The sequence below is a fragment of the Pezoporus wallicus genome, unplaced genomic scaffold, assembly GCF_028554395.1.
Source record: "Pezoporus wallicus isolate ANWC-B61680 ecotype Strahan unplaced genomic scaffold, APGP_CSIRO_Pwel_v1 contig_227, whole genome shotgun sequence".
NCBI classification, from domain to species: domain Eukaryota; kingdom Metazoa; phylum Chordata; class Aves; order Psittaciformes; family Psittacidae; genus Pezoporus; species Pezoporus wallicus.
The window spans coordinates 13,945,659-13,962,991 of record NW_026635704.1 but is presented as its reverse complement, the minus strand read 5'-3'; the positions used below and the strand labels follow the sequence as shown (position 1 = coordinate 13,962,991).

Here is a 17,333-nt window from a genome sequence, read left to right as displayed (position 1 = left end):
TGAAAGGCTTCACTCAGTCATCTTGTAACTGATACAGACCTGTCTATAGAATTGTCGCTCCAATATGAGCACCAGAGTTCAATAGGAAACAAACTTTTATAACACAATCTCATCAAGGGACATCCACAATAACCCACAAGACCTCTGCTGGACAGAGTAACTTATAAACGGCCCTATGCATGTATACATAAGGGAACAGTGATACAGTACAAAACAAAAAAATTATGGCAGGATTCCTGGGTGTATCAAGAAGTCATGACTAAGTCACAGCAATTGTGCAACAAAGCATAGTATATCTTTTATTTTTATGCTTGAGCAATTAATATTGGTGTGACTTGCAAACAGCAGCACAATTACAACAGCCACTTTAACCTTAGTGTTGTGGACAGGTGGTACAAATTAGCCCTCAAAGTCATTAGTCTTGAAAGCTTGACCACACTTATGACAAATAACAACCTCTCCAAACTCTAATAGGTTTGAGGATGGTTTTTGTTAAGGTTGTTTTTTCTCCACTTCAGTTAACGTTACAGGAATACAAAACTACAGAAAGCAATGAATTCTATATGGCAGAGGAAATACAGACCTTTGAAATTACAGTCAGCTCTCTGTCACAGAAATACTATGTGTGAAAAAGAACTAAAGTAGTAAAGCAGACTCCATCACTTACCTTACCTTGCTGTTTCGAAGGCTCATTTGCAGAAACATCCCCACTATGGGAACTTTTATGAGACCTTGACATAGTAAGGCCTTTAAGATATTTTATCCTTTAAGATAAAATCCTGTTCAATAAAACTGCCAATTGTCATAGACTGGTAGAAAAGAGCTTTCCCCTAGAAAACTTCCTTTTATAAACCTCACATGGGTGTGGCTAAATGCCTAGCTCCACCCTTCATCCCATTTAGAAACCCTGAGAGCCTATAAAAAGCTTCTCTGGATCAAGGCAATAATTTTGTCAACTTGTCATGTGCTCTGTTTAAAGAAGCCAGATAGCTAGTTGATAGTTTCACAAGTTAATGGGGAAACATGGATAAGTAAAGGTAAAGATGCTCTAACCTTTGCAGTTCCTGCAACATGCTCTATGGACATTTAGTGGATGAGCTTGCTTGGTTGGTTGCTTTTTAACAACACTGCTGTAACAACCTGAGGGAAGTCTAAAAGCCTTTAGTGATAATTTGGATTAGAGATGCATTATATTGAAAGCAAACATATCTGTGTACTTGCAGTAATTGCTACTTGTGTCACCTCTTAATGAGCCTCCACCACCAGTGAAGGCTTCTGTTTCCGTCACTTATATCATCAAAATGATGCAAGATCAAAGCCCTTTGCATGTTACATTAAATCACGCACAAAGTCATAGAATGGTTTGGATTGGAAAAGACCTCAAAGATCATCTAGTTCTATCCCCCCCCGTCACAAGCAGGGACACCTTCCACTAGACCAGGTTGCTCAAAGCCCTGTCCAGCCTGGATTTGAACATTGTCAGGGATGGGACAGCCATAACTTCTCTGGATAATCTGTTCCAGTGTCTCACCACACTCACAATAAAGAATTTCTTCCTGATGTCTAATCTAACTCTACCCTTTTTCAGTTTAAATCCACTCCCCCTTGTCCTGTCACTACATGCCCTTGTAAAAAGTCCCCATCCATCTTTTTTGTAGGCTATCTTTAGGCGCTGGAAGCTGCTCTAAAGTTTCCATGCAGCTTCTCTTCTCCAGGCTGAACCACCCCAACTCTCTCAGCCTGTCTTCACAGGAGAGATGCTCCAGCCCTCTGTATGCCTTCATGGCCCTTCTCTGGACTCACTCCAACAGGTCCACAGGTAGATGATGTCAGTTGCTCTTCCCTTATCCATCAATGCTGTAACCCCATCATAGAACGCCACCAAACTTGTCAGGTGTGATTTGTCCTTAGTGAAGCCATGCTGACCACTACCAATCACCTCCTTATTTTCCATGTGCCACAGTCTCCAGGAGGAGCTCCTCCCTGATCCTGCCAAGCACCAAGGTCAGTCTGATTGGCCTGTCGTTCCCCAGGTCTTCTGAGTTTTCTTTTTTAAAGGTAGAGGTTATGTTTCCCCTTTTCCAGCCAGTGGGAATTTCATTGGGCTGCCATGACTTCTCAAACATGATGGGTAGTGCCTTAGCCATTTCAACCACCGGTTGCCTCAGGACCCGCAGATGCATTTCATCAGGTCCCATGAACTCATGCATCTTCAGGTTCCTTAGATGGCCTTGAAGCTCATCTCCTACAGAGGGCGATTCTTCATTCTCCCAGTCCATGCCTTTGCTTTCTGTGACATGGGTTGTGTGGCTGGAGCACTTGCCAGTGAACACTGAGACAAAAATGTCGGCCTTCTCCATGTTCTGGGTAACCAGATCTCCCATTTCCTTCCAGAGAGAGAGCACATTTTACCTAGTCTTCCTTTTATCACTGACATACCTATAGAAGCTTTCTCGTTGCCCTTGACATCCCTGGCCAGATTTAATTCTCTCAGAGTTTTTCTAACCTCATCTCTGTGCTTGAATGCCTTCACTGTGGAGGGACCACCACCAATAAAAACTAGAATCTGTTCTTTTGTCCTCTAACTACTGTACATCTTAAACAAACAAACAAAAACTCCGCAAACCCAAAACCCCCTCAACTTTATTTTTTTCTAAAGACCTAATTAAAAAGGATGGGGAGATGCACTAGGATGTTGCCATTAAGGCAGTATTGCCTGCAGAGCTACGTATTCCCTTGGTGTGCAATACAAACACATCTAGATGTCCTCACTCAGGTTTTTGTACCATCCCAACTGATAGGTTCTGTATTTAAGAATACAAGTATAAAGAACTGTAAGCATAATGCTTAAAGGTTTTTTTTTCCACTGAATAGTTGAGGTTACCCTGGCACTCCTGCAGGAACTTGGGTGTGAAATCAGATTTCTTGAGGTGTTTGGCAGAAGCTCAACTATGCTTCTATCATCTGGGTTTGCTTTCAAGGGAGTGATTAGGAAATTATGTTCTTGTTAACAAGATCTGTGCAAGTAATGGCTATTATGCCCAACATTTCCTGTATTTAAGTTGAAGTGATTGTTTCATCTTGATATGAAGAGTTGAGGTATTTTCTTGAGAATTAGTACTTTGGGCCAAATTATAATTTTAAAAGCATCACTAGAAGAACATTCATACCCTTGCACAGTACCAGGACATTTCTGTCCGGAAATACTGACTGCTCTTTAAAATATATGTATCTGTATGGAACTTTACTATAAATTAGAATATAAACTTTATATTGCCTGTGCTCTTTTCCCACCTCCCAGAGTGTCAGATGGAGGAAAAAAGCTTCCTTCGTCGTAACAAGCAATTTTGCTTAATAAACTCCAGCATTCACTTTTCATTGCTTCTATACTTCTGCAGGCAAGATAAAACATCTTTATTTTAAAATCCATATTTAAAGGACAGATACCCATGTCCCTGTCACATGCACTACTTTATGCGACTGCAAAAATTCTGCAGTGCTCTCCAAAGGGCAATAAAACCGTTTCGCCCTTTAAAGAAAGTCCAATGATTCTGGGAAAACGACAACATCTTGGTGGGTTTACAAATAAAACATAGTGTGCAAGAGTAAAGAAAGCAGTGCTATTTAAATGTGGAGCTGGGAGAAATAGAGATGAACTCGTTTTCTTTCCTACCACCTTCCAGAGGAGCATATCATGGGCAGGCTTCCTCTCTACCTGCTTCAGTGACAGCTGACACAACAGGTCAGCTCTAAAATCCTTGGCTGAGTTCTCACTTCTTTTGCATTGATGTGAGTGAAATGAGGGGGAATATCACAGGAGATAGGCAAGACCAGAAATCAGGATATGAGTACTAACATGTTGGGCTCAGTGCAGCCAGCACCGTCCTGATGCACTTCCCAGGCTGGGACTTGAAACCGTGCTCTGTTTAGAAATACAGGACTGGGAAGATACCAGAGATGATACTTTAGCTTTTAAAGGATCTGCTGTTTTAGCTGGTAGTAGCTATACCCCAATACTAAAACATGAAATAGTGAAACTGAGTATGGTCCCATCTGTAGCTGCTAGCAAAGACAATCAAGAGAGAAAATGCTCAGTGCCTGGGATTCACTCCTAACAAACCCCACACATGGAAAGAAAATAAATAACTTATTTTCTGTCACCAGCACTTCTTACAGCTATGAAGGGATACTCTCACTGCCTGCCAGAACTGCTTTATCACTGTTAGACTGGCAAACGCAGCATTATGCATGTAAAAACCATCACGCCTTTTACCATCATGACCAGGAGAAATTGCTAAAGCTTAGTTGATCAGATCATATTTTAGCAGCTGAAACTAAGAGAGGTGAGTATACAGCTGCAAGTAAGGGGCTAGCAGGTTAGTCCTTACTGAGGAGGCACTTCAGTCATACCCATCTCTATTGATGCCATCTTGCTTTTGCCAGCTGCTACCATGCAAAGGCAAACCTAAAAACACATTTCTTTCCTGAGCAAGGATGATTGCAAGAACTCCTCTAAATGTGCCCGTACTCAGCAAGGCATCAGTGTTTAAAGTATGGAATTAATCTGTCTGCTGACACTTCACATTCAACGGAAAATTTAGACTGAGTTTTAGTCCCATTTTGTTCCACAGTCTCCTGGATCGAAAGCTAGTGCTTTGATTAAGCAGCAGGTTCAACCCCTGAATGCAGAGACTGCTTCTCACTCTGTGTGGTGAGGCACAGCATTTTCTGGCTCTGCTGCATGGCTGGGATCAGGCTAACCTGAAAACCTGTGCCGTGACCCTTTCCCGGTGCCCTGCCTTTCCTCCTGAACCCCTGAACGGCCAGGCTGGAACACACGTGTTCCTTGTCACACAGCACCCAGGACCCTGCCAGGCTGGAACACACAGGTTCCTTGTCACACAGCACCCAGGACCCTGCCGGGGGAGGGAGGATGGTGCAGTCAGTGTTACAGCATCACGGCCAGTCATGAGCAGGATCTCACGTCACAACGGCACACAGCATCACGAAAGGGGCAGTCTCTGTGGCGCAATCGGTTAGCGCGTTCGGCTGTTAACCGAAAGGTTGGTGGTTCGAGCCCACCCAGGGACGAGCTCTTCTTTCTGTCGGGAGACGAGGTTGGAACTGCTTGACCTTGCAAGGTCCTTTGCAACTATGATGCTACAAACAGGACACCAACCAGTCCCGCTAGAGAAAGGCAGAGAAAGAAAAACCCACCAGGTTACTGCTCATTTTGCAGTGAAATGAGGATGCAGCTAAGGGGAAAATACACCCACAAAACAATGCAGACAAAAAAGGATTTTATGAGAAAGAAGAGGGTAACGCCAGAGAAGCAGCCAAAGCAGCAGCAGTGAAAGGGTGCAGGGTTCTTTTCCAGGCACAAACCCAAGAGCCCTGAAGTGGCTGAAAGCCCAGACCTTTTGTTTTCCTAACAAGAGTTTTTTGTCATCATCTGGAATTATTTAATGTGCGCTGCAAAAGCTTTCGAAGAGACAGCCAACCTAGAGCTGCTGTTCAAAACTTCAGCAACTGCACTCTTCCTCTGACATTCCCTGGACCGTTTTCAGCTGCACACTGCATCCCTCACTTCCTCTACAGAAATGTATATTTCTAGCAAATTTTCTTTGGCTTGTTAATGAGGCATAAAGACATTCATAACCAATTGCTGATGTTTTGTCTCTTGTACCTCTAAATTTCCTAAGGGTTTTCTTTTTTTTTCTTTTTTTTTTTCTTTCCAAGTAATTCATAGAATCACAGAATGGTTTGGGTTGGAAGGAACCTTAAAGCTTATCTAGTTTCAGGCCACTGCCATGGGCAGGGACACCTTGCACTAGACCAGGTTGCTAATTCCCTGTCCAACCTGGCCTGGAACACTTCCAGGGATGGGGCAGCCACAGCTTCTCTGGGCAACCTGAGCCAGTGTCTCACCACCCTTACAGGGAAGAATTTTTTCCTAATGTCTAATCTAAATCTCCCCTCTTTCAGTTTAAAGACATTATCCCCAGTCTTGTTGACACCAAAGCTCATGAGAGAGTTAAAGGGTTAATGGAGTTGAAAGAAGATGAATAGGACTGACTTATAAAAAGTTAATGCAATAAATAAATGCTGCAAACTTGAGCTGCAAGTAAAAAAGAGGTAAAAGTTAATAGAAACAAAAATAAATGAAGAGCTTTATGGTTTAGCCTGCATGCATCAGACTAACTTTGTGTCAGGGTTTTCAATATCTATTTGTTTGGCAATAACTAAATTATTTAGCTTTACAGCAGACCTGCAGACTAACCTGTTGAAGTGTAACAGAGCGGCATGAGTAGGATGTCCTACCACGGCCACTAACCACTCCAGGGAAACCCCAAAGCACATGATGCTGAATGGAGCATTGAATGCCATGGTAAGTATTTGGTTTGTTGGTGCAGTCTAGGCAATAATCCTGATATGACAAGAGGTCTCTGCTGTCTCTGCGATTAGCTTAATTACAAACAGAAGTCACCTGTTCTCCTTTTGTGTGTATAGGTCTATTAATACTAACAATGTGCTCATGCCATCTGCCAGTGAGCTACTTCCAATTTTACAAAGCAAAGCAGACAATATTTGCAGGTGTTGGCAAACGTATTTATTTGGCCATTAAATCTGTAAGACCTAAACAGTGCCAAAAAAAATATTTGCATTTGCAGGTACTCCTGCAAGCCAGTGTCATCTGAACTAACATCGGGAACTCAAGACTGATGGAAATCAAGAGAGGTATTCATCTATTGCTTCAGTTTTGCCTCTTAGTCTGAGTCTTGGATTCAGAACCTCAGGCTTGTCGAGGGATGCCGTATTCCCAGCGAGATGAGTCATGAGATCCAAGGTTAGTTTCAAGTGCCATATTGCCACGAAGATTCAAGAATGTGTTTACTCACAGCGTTTCTACTGAGTCTGAATATTGTAAAGCCAAATAAAACATGTTGTTTTACTTTGATAAAAGTTGAGATGCTTCACTTGCGGTGTGATTCAAACTGTCTGAAGAGATTGTTACTACTATATATTCATCACAGTATTAATTGAGACATAAAATGGTTACCAGATCAAAGCCTGTTTCATTAAAATTCCTCTGGAAGGAGTAGCCTGAGAAGATATTTGGCCATTTCACATAAGATGTTGCACAATCAAACCATGCGGTGAAATGAAAGACAGATTTTTCCCTGCTGACTTGAGCAAACAACTTAGGTGACTGAAGGTTATAGCTGCTAGACCTGTGCGCTACATTTTTCTTCCCTACTCACCTGTCAGATCTATGCAGGATTTATATTTCCTGGGAACTTGTTATTTTTATGTGGTTTGGCATTGGTAATTAGATCAACCTGAAAGCCTGTCATTTATGTGTCCGGTACATTATCCAGTGTCAGGACCCTACTAAATTTATCCCTTGAGGAAAAAGTGTAAAAGTCGTAAATGTACTCAATGTCTGAAATAGCCTTGCTGAAGAAATGTTAATGGATTGTGTGTAGAAGGTGGAAAAGTAATATGGTGAGCCAGTCTCAGAAGATACGAGGTTAAAGATTAGGCTCCTGTAAAGTATTAGAACCGTTCGTAAACTTTAAATAGGGCAAATTTGAAATCTTGGGTCTTTCAAGATTCAATGGAATGAAGCTGCAAGGATGTGAAACCTGAGCACAAGATGCAGGAGTTTCTGGGCCTGTGAGGTGGTGTTCAGCCAAGATCATCAAGGCTCTCCCCACAAACTTCATCTTCTCTACCACCCCTTCTTCCCTTATTCCTCCTCGTCCTCTTCATCATCATCAGGTGTCTTTGCTAGACCTCTGTGAAGAACTTTCCCCTGTTTAGGGCAACAGTTGCCAATCAGATTTGAGCATGCTTGCCTCTCCTGAAGCTTTTGCCATAGGGACTCTGTTAGGCAGGGGGCTGATTTCCTTCAGCCTTTTTAAAACACACTTTTTGATGTGGACATAATAAAAATAGCACAGGGCAGCCCTGGTGCTGGCTGCTGACACTGGGCAGTGCTCCCAGAACAGGCCTGAACATTAATCCTGTCTGTCCTACAACTACATGCCAAGGCTACACTGCAGCTCACGGGGGACAAATGCAACCTGAAACTGTTCTGAGATCCAGGCAGACAATACCGTGATAAATGCTTGCCCTGACAGCTTTCCTAGAGCACTCTTATTTTCGGGATCCTTTCCCTGTAGGTCAGGTTTTGCATTCTCCTGCCCTTTCCTGAGCCGTGCTGCCAGCCCCCTTTCCTCTCACTTGACTTTCCCAAATGCAGCAGGGGAGTCACTGCTCCTTCCTTACAGTCCATGAAGTGTCTTCACACCCCTTGAAAACAGCATCTTGTTTGAGGCTCTTTTCCCACCCACCTTTCCTGCAGACAGGCTAAACCCCATGGCTTCTCTCGATGCCCTTAGAGCATTTCTGTCAGGGTTCAGTTTCTAAGTTCACTGCTCCTAAAGACCAGCATCATTGAGAATGTTGGCAGGGAGCATCTGCAGCTACCCTATGACAAAAAGCCATACATGGATTTCCCTAAATCACTGCACCTTTTCCTCACTGAGAAATCAAGCCCCACTGAAGCTGCAAGCATTTTACGCTGGCAGTTGTAGCTATCCTCAAAGGAGCTAATCCAAAACAATGACTTTAATATACATACACAAGTAGATAGATATAAGTACATAATAAAAGGTGCTGAAAGGCTCAGGATCTCATGTAAGCCTCACCCAACAACAACAAGTATGCCATCATGCAATGGGTGGTTTATGGGTCCCCAGTGACTCAGAGCAGTGCCATCAACATGATCCCCACTGGGGCTTTCTGCATCAGCTCTGGTTCTCCCGCCCGTATCTCAGGCGCACACCAGTCCAGCCCAACTTTGCTGAGACAACAGCTTACAGATCTGAACATGATATTGTATCACTCTCCAGAGGTGCCTGAGGGGAAAATGCATTCCACTCACCTAATTGTGTTAGTCTAATGTTTCTCCCTCTTCTGGAATTAAGCTGGTTTTGAAAAACTTGACTATTGCGCCTTCAGTGTTGCAAGGCACTGGAGAAGAAGAACCAGGATAAAAGCTGGTTTAAAGTAAATTTGAATTATGTGTTTTAGCAAAAGGTTTAGTAATTTTGAAGGCACCCCCTCCCCCCCCCCCAATTTTCTTTTTCAAAGATTAACCAAGGATGAAATCTTTTCTATATTTATTATATTTTATGTTTATTTATTCTTTTATATATTTATATTTATATCTATCCCTTTGGGAGTGTGTGTGGGAGGTTGGGTGGAGGGGGAGTGCCATTTTTGTTTGCTCTAACTCCTCCAAATATTTCACTGGCATTTGGAGGAATGGTCAAAAATAACAAAATAAAATGCCAACTATCCGTAAGAGCCAATGATAAATTGTTGAGAGCACTTGGACTGGTAAAAGCTGAAGGAAACCTTATTTGAGGGTTGTTGTTTTTTTTTTGTTGTGAAACAAGGGCCTTAGATTTAGAATATCAGACTAAAACTAAGTCAGGCCACTACAACTGAAATCATAGAGCTGAAATAACTATTCCAACCCCAGACAACAGTCAGCACCGTCAAAGCCTTGGTTACTTCCAAGTACTTTAGACAGGCTCCATGTCCTCAGTAGGCTGTCCTTGTTGCCCTTGTGGACAGGAATCTTCTCCTGCCTGAGGAGCACAAGTGATGGCACAAGGTGCTTCTCAGAAGAAGAGGCACGCTAAGAAAGACTTAACTTTGAAGAACAGGTACCTGGTAAACGGCCAATTGCCACAAGGGTTACATAAGCAGAAGACACCCCAAATGACCGAACCATGATCAACACGAGGCATTCTGATACAGTCTGATAGCAAAATAATCCGTATTTTCCCATCTCTGAAACAGCTCCAAAAAGTGTAGGTATCTCATAAACACCACCAAGCCCACATGACGTTTACTGCCCCATATGCTGCTGTCCCCAACTCCCTCCTCTTTGCTAAGCTTTTCTCCTTATGGAGCTGAAGTAGCTTATGAATTCTGTAGGCTGAATTTGAGGTAGACTGAAGAAAACTACACTTGCTCCCCGAAAAAGTCAGATTTATTAACTTCTAGTCATTTCTGAAGCCCTTGGTTGTATTTAAATAGATTATATAGCATCTCAGTCAGCTTTCTCTGCTAGGAACACTATGAAACTTCATTATTGCAGCATCATCATAAATCTGGAGTGTTTTAGATAGATAGCTTCCTGTAACTCAAACACTGCACCTACAGGATACAGCAGTAGGTGATTTAAGGAGTCCTAACCCTTCTGTCCTCCACTTTGGGGATGATTTTCACTGGGGCTTTACTAACAAGCAGCCACGGAATCTCAGTAGTGGTTGCGGACACCCTCTGTGTGAGACAAAGACATTTTGTGTTCTTTGTGTCTTCTCACTTGTTGGGTGAATGCCTGCCCCACACATCCAGTTGTTTGAGTCAGGACATAAACAAGGATTGAAGCACAAGTCCCTCTATCTCAGGGAAGAGAGACAGAGAGATCGCGTGTACACGTTTGGAGAGCATTCGGTCCATGACCTGGACATCCTGACGTGACAGTGAGTACAGTTGCTCATACAGCTGTTGTATAATAAATATATCAACATGCCCTGGAGATACTACCTCTGAATACTCACCTCTTCACTGAAGCAATCAGAACACTGACTAAAAGATTTACCCAGTAATAGTGTTCCTGTAGTTTTTATACAGTTCATTTGACTTCAAAAGACTATCTTTTAGAAGAGCAAGTGCATCTTACAAAATAACCTTTAAGCTTTGTGATGGTTTGTTTGAAATACTGTTCTGCTATTCCATTTCTAAAATGTCATCCCAGTCTCTGCCCTTATCTTAAAACATTGCAAAATTGCTACACTATTTCTTGTATAAAGTTTTCACCTTCTTTACCACTTTAGATTTCTTGCTATGTTAAGTAATGAGCTTTAATTATTAGCCTCAATTCATTTGCTACACAGTTTGAGGCCACAGATGAAAAGCAAATACCCCTTTGGGAAGCAAGCAAAGTACAAAAAGGACTATAACTCACCGTAGAAAGCACCAGAGGGTTGTTTGTTTGAATTATCAGAAGTAGCCGTTTAGAATGAAAAACTGATGGCATTTCCCCCTCCCTCAACCTCACATGTGCCACTACTGCACAGGGAGCTTGCAGCTTCAGGTAGTGTCAATATCTGCCTGTGGTGCCGCTTCTTTTCACGCTTGGTCAGTGAATGCAGCATGCTGATTCATCAGGCTTTTGGGTGCATTCTCTGGAATGGGATTTATTCATCACAGAGCTTCCCTACCACACAGCATGACAGAGGAAAGCTTCTTTCAAGCCTCTGTTACCAGAAGCTCACAACTAAGCAGCAACATCCAGACTGGTTATATACAGAAGGATTTTGAATCCATGCGGTAGTAAAGTGCCTTCCTGCCTTTGACACAACACATTGCACAACCACCCAACAACTCTGCTGTTTCTCAACTACTCACACCAAAAACAAACACATAAACATGCTTCTTAGTTCTTAAACCCCTTAAGTACTAACAACTCCCTAGCAATGCTGCTCATCGTGGTACCCGTGGGATTTTTCCTGCCTTCATTCCCACAGGATAGCAGACTCTGGAAGAGTCAAGAGATTTCTTTTAAGCACTGTCACAGCGCTACAAATTTCACTTCCTTTATTTTACCGCTTCGATCCAGTGCTTTCTACAGAGCCGTCCGTCTGCAACCCCCCCCGCACTGAGGTGCGTACCAGTGAGAGCATCACTGCGCGGGGGGACGGGACGGGGGCTACGCGGGGCGCCGGCATCCGCCGGCGCCCCGCGTAGCCCCCGTCCCGTCCCCCTTGAGGAGCACAATGGGACCCAGTGATGGGGTGTCCCCCCCTTGTGAAGCCACCCAGGGCCACAACTCACCTGCTCCGCTCCCCGCAGCCACCGCTTTTCCTTTCTCCCGCCCGCCCCGCTGACAGCCCGGCTTTGTCCGCCCTCCCCGCTCCGCTCCGCTCCGCCCCGAGCGGGAGGTGCCACGGGGGCCGCTCCGGGCACGGCTCGGCACCAGGTCCCCGACACCAGCGGCTTTCCCTGTCCCGGTGGCTTTTGGCACAACGCGTACTGCCAGTGCAGCCACACACGCCTGCTTGCAGTTGTTGCCGTTGTAGTTTTATTGTTGTTATTTTATTATTATATTATTTATTCTTTTTTTTTTTCCAGTTTCCTTTAATTTTATTTTTCCCTTTCTTTTCTCCCTTCACTTTTACCTCTTTCCCCCCATTCTTTTCTCCCTTCTCCTCCTTCTTCTCCCTTTCCCTCTCTCTTTACCTCCTTCTCCCTCTTCTCCCTGGGGGGCTGGGAAGCAACTCCAGTATCGATCCTTTTAGCCAGGCTATTCCTCTCTAAATTACCCCACCTCAGTCCACCTGAGGGGCACAAACCAAGATCCTGTTCTGCAGAAAGAGATGCTGATTTCCACAGGCCCTCAGAAATGAGCCCCATTCCCCCCCCACCCCCGCATCAAAACCATCCCAAGAACCACCCCCCCCCCAGCACCAGAACCATCCCACCTGCTCCCGAGCACTGAGCTAGCCGAAGAAGCTGTCAGGGCCCTATCTTTAGTTCTTTGCTCCACAGATGGACTGTTAGTCAAGTCCTGCCCACGTGGAGTCTAGTGGTTTGTGTTTTCAAGTTCTGTGCCATGTAGCTGTGCGTGCTGGGGGGAGGTGATCTCTGTGTAGGATGGTTTTTTTCCTATTTTTGTAATGGCAGCTATGAACTAGGGCTGGGAGGAGAAGACAGTGCAGAGCCTTCCCTCCCTTCTAATGCAACCTGGTATTTCCCCTGGGCGTCATGTTAGGGCACATTTAAATGAAGGTAAAATTAAAAACAGGGTGGAAAAGCCCCAAAACTATGAATAAATAACTTGAATTTGCTGTAACCCTGTTATTTTAAAGATGGGAAACCATTAGGCGTGTTACAGGAAATAGCGCTGTTCCCTTCTAAGTAGCTCCCTGTGAATGAGCCGGGCAGAGTCTCAGCTTCTTCTCCAGTGTTTATGGGACGTCTCCTGCTGCATAGATGATCTGATTAACTGATGGAGAGTGCAGCCTGGAAATGGCAGTGGGGGATACCCATGGGGTCTTCAACCCTTCCCATTGCTAGGAAGAGAGACAACCCCCTGCCTTGGGAGCAGGTTCAGGCTGAAGCTGAGGGGCGGAGTGGTTCACCATCACTAAGTGGGCTGTGGCCAGCTGCTCTGCAGCGTGTGGAGCAGGGCTCACGGCAATTGAATGTTTGATGGTGGAAGAGGCATGACAGTGCCATGCCTCTGGCACCAATCTGCAGCACCACTGGGATGGTGCTAAAACTGGGAAACCCTGGAAGTGGTCCAAGAGGTCAAGTGGGCTCATGAGCCCTGCTGCCTTCCACAGGGCACAGACACCTCTTGAGGGGGAAAAACGCCAAATCTAAGCATTCTTGGTAATGCAGAGGGGCCAACACCTCAAAACCTGCTGCTCAGAGGCAATGGAATTTTCTGGCTTTTCTTGGCAGTGTATGAAAATTTCTGAATTTCACCTTAATCCCGTTACTTCGTGTCATAGTGACAAGAAACCTATTTTTGTGCTGAACACAATACGAGGATTTCACTGCATCTGCAGCTTGCATTTAACTGAGTTTGAAGATCAAGAGATATGCTATTTTTGTATAGTCTTCTCTGGAACTCAGCACTGTGGTGTTTGAGGTCCTGGTGAATGATTTTGTCATCAGTGTGTGCCTGGGCAGGAACTGTTATCTTCATTGTGCAGAAGGGAGGCTGCAGAGCAGAGAGACAGTCAAGCTAAAACACATGCCCTCGTCTTTGAGCACGTCCAGTCTAAATGCCCATTAGGAGACCCGATGACTCAGAAGACCTGTGATCAGGAGATTTAGCTGCAGGTCACTTGCTGGCTGGTCCCTCTGTCCTGCTTGAGGCTTCCAGCATGAGAAGTGGGAGGTGTATTTGGTCTCAGCTATGTCCATGTCCCTCACCACCAGTCATGGTGGGCAGCATGGCTCACACTGAGACCTGCACACCTGCTATTTCCTAAGCTGAAACAGCCCAGTCCGATGGATGTCATCTCCCAGGGCCTTACCAAATATCCAGAAATGAGGACTTTAGAAACTAGAGACTCATGTTGAGGTCTATGGGAGGTCTGGGCTGGGGGTTTGTTGGTCATCTGCAGTTACATGGAGGCTGCCCTCTCTGTAGATATTCTGTCATGTGTTTCCTTCCCTCTGACACTTCCTATGTTACTGTTCTATGCCAATTCCAGCACCAGCGTAAGGACCACTGGTGCAGAAACAGTGGCAGTGGGATGGGATTTACTTACCAAAACTGTTTAAAAAAATGAACATTTGTCTCACCTCTAGAAATGGGTGCTTGCTGGTTATTTCCTTACAAAACTTGCTCTGTAGCTCATGTATGTATTCCTGTTTGGCAAGTGAAAAATCAGAAGATGACTCCAAGTTGAGCAACATGCTTGAGTCCTAGCTTTTCTTCAAACACAGTAAGTGAAGCACCTACAGTGCATGGCCTGTACATACAGCGTGACCACATACAGCAGTGGCCTGGTCAGGGCTGACCTGGTACAGAAAAGCTGCCCAATAATCTGCCATGCAGAGCCTTAGGGCAGCACATCCATCTTCAGCCTCACTTTCCTTGCAGGAAGAAACAATGACTTCTGTTTTTTTAAAAGCTCTTTACACTTAATCTTTAGTCACTGTGGGAAGAGTTGCATTTAGCTTACAGGACATAATCTCAGTATAATTTATTACCAAAGGCTTTTTCCTGAACTCTTTTGACCCTGCAACCCCCTTGATGTTAATCCAGTGCAGGGTCATGGCTGAGGAGGGAATATGGTCCTTTCACTTTCATTCTTCATAGTTGCAATTAATTATCTTCATCATCTTCATCAGTGAGTGCAGTTTAAAGGAGGAACAAAAGGCACATCAATCTCTCTAATGCAGAACTGATTTAGATGCTCTTCTGTCAGCATTTGGATATTACCCATGACACAAACCCATAGTAAAAGCAAAGGGGGTGGCTGGGTCTTCTAGTAAAGATACACACTAAAGCATATATTTAAATGCATCTATCTGAATATAAAACTTAGCATTCCTGCTTGCAGGTGCTTCTTCATTTACTACTTCAATAACTACAGGAAGGGATTCCTGAATAGAGCTTATCATAATATACAGCACCAGCCTTTGTTTACAGAACAAGTAAAATCCATATTTGTCTCAGGATAAGTAATAGCACTCTCTAAAACATTACAGATTATATAGGTGTTTTGTAGAACTTGTTGGAAGAAAGTGTTGTTCTTTTTTGTCCTTGTGCAAAATTTAGCTCAAATAAGGCTTTTCAGACTTTCTTTTTTCTTTCCCTGACCAACTGTCCTCCCAGACCACAAGTTTCCCACAAAATACTGCATTTGGCCAAACCTTAGAATTCAATACCCAGAAACATCTGAGGAAATCCTCTTAAAACCATCATCTCTCACTGTTACTCATTTCTCTGCTTGCTCTGTTTGTATGTTTATTTATTTTTTTACCTTTTAACCCCACTGACTCCAATATGCCTGGAGCATGTGTCTGGCCTCAGACCCCTTCTTACCCAGGAGGCACTATGCGGTCAACAAGAGGTGACTGTGCCCAGCACCCAGAGAAGTTAATCTGAAACTCAACCATAACATAAATTACTAACTCCATTTTAACATACAGTTCACCATCACGACATATGTGTGCAGTCTTACATGCCACCGTGCCCTACAGTGCACAGCATACTGAAGACCACGAAGCCTCATTTGTATACAGTGCCTCTGGTACATCTCTTTTACAGCAGTTGCTGTGAGCAGAGCCTGGGGAACAAGGAGACTGCAAAAGCTGTACTTTGCGTTGTGTCAACATAGTAATCTGATAGATATGTTGTATGGTATTTTTACTGAAGGTCTTTTTCCCACCGAAACCTTGAGAAAACCACCCAAATACATTAGTGGGCTATTAAATTGTTCGGTTGGATACACGCAGCCTATTTTAAATGGTGTGCATGGAACAGAAGTGATATATCAGCTGACTTTCTTAATGTTTTATAGTGAAGTATATAAATCATCAGGGGGGCAAGTCTGAAAAATCTTACTCAAGGGCATCACCTTCTGTGTTCTGCTGCTCAAAGGCAGACTTGAATAGAAGGATTCCTGGCTCATACAGGATATGATCATTTGCTTTAGTTGCTGTCCTAATTTCTAGTAGGGCCAAGGCAAGACTTTTTGTCACAGTCCTCTCCTTGTTCATTTTACCTAACTTGCTTGCCTCAGGGAAGGACAGCATTAAGTGGTAATTGCCTCAGCCCAGTCCTAGCATTAAAAATTAGGTTCTTAGCTGCATCTACATATTTGCCCGTTCTACCAGCATCCCTGGAGAGCAATTCCTCTTCTCTAACCTCACTGTGGCCCTGATATACCATATCACTGGAATGAATGAATGAGTTTTAAGAGTTCGTTCAATTTAAGGGGTTCTGTCGTGAGGTTAGACCCAAGTATAGCCTTTTAAAGTGGTGCTCTCCAGGGGAGGAGCTTTTGAAAATCTAAAAGAGCCAGATAGTGGTGAGAAATGTGTTCATTTAAAGGGAATCAGCAACATTCAAAAAAAATAGATGCTACACTCAAGTTCTTTACCAGTGATTATGCAATAGTGCCTATTAACTGAGGTCCTTTCCAGGAAAGCTCCTACATCTGCATATTGTATCATGACCACATCTAAATGGTTTTCTGACTAGGATGCTTCCTTGAATGTATGCCAAATCCTTCATTTCCAAAGGGATGTTGAAGTCCATCCTCTGATTCACCTTTGACCTTAAAGTTTCAGAATTTGGGAGTATTTTCTTTCGTTAGATGGAGTAAGTTTCCACCAGCGAGGATCTGGCTAATGAAGTTGCTTTTCTTCTGAAATCGTGATGTTAAATCTTTCAGGGTCTGTGAAGTGTGAAAGCATATTGCGAAGCTAGTGCTGCTCTCCCGATGTCAGGAGGATTTCTGGGTTAGATTATTATTATTATGCAAGTTGGGAAAGAAGCAACCCCCTCAAGATTAATTTAACCTTTGTCACCAGCAGCAGAGAAATATTAGCCAGTAGTCCAAAAGGACTGGCAGCAGACTGTCGTTTAGAAGGCGGCTATGTGTAAAAAGGAGGTAGGTCTCCTTTTTTAAGTGAGAGTGTAGCACCACTGTGGATGGGGACAGTCCCCACCTGCTGAGACCTGCCAGAGGATGATCAGGGAAAATACACTGAGAAACTGA

At 43.8% G+C, this 17,333-nt stretch overlaps 1 protein-coding gene and 1 non-coding gene across 3 annotated transcripts in view; one reads left to right on the top strand and one right to left on the bottom strand.

Annotated features, from left to right (window-relative positions):
- Positions 1 to 11,941, bottom strand: part of MAPRE2 (microtubule associated protein RP/EB family member 2) — a 102,768-nt gene extending 90,827 nt beyond the window's left edge. Inside the window, exon 1 of one of the 2 annotated variants that reach the window (XM_057397744.1) lies at positions 11,920 to 11,941. The gene's annotated coding sequence lies outside the window, so the exon portion shown is untranslated. Of the gene's footprint in view, positions 1 to 667; positions 686 to 11,919 lie in introns of those variants that run through there. The other variant, XM_057397742.1, reaches the window with a different exon arrangement.
- Positions 5,018 to 5,091, top strand: TRNAN-GUU (transfer RNA asparagine (anticodon GUU)). Its single transcript has one exon. It is a non-coding gene; the product is annotated as a tRNA-Asn (tRNA).
- Positions 11,942 to 17,333: the final 5,392 nt, after the last annotated feature.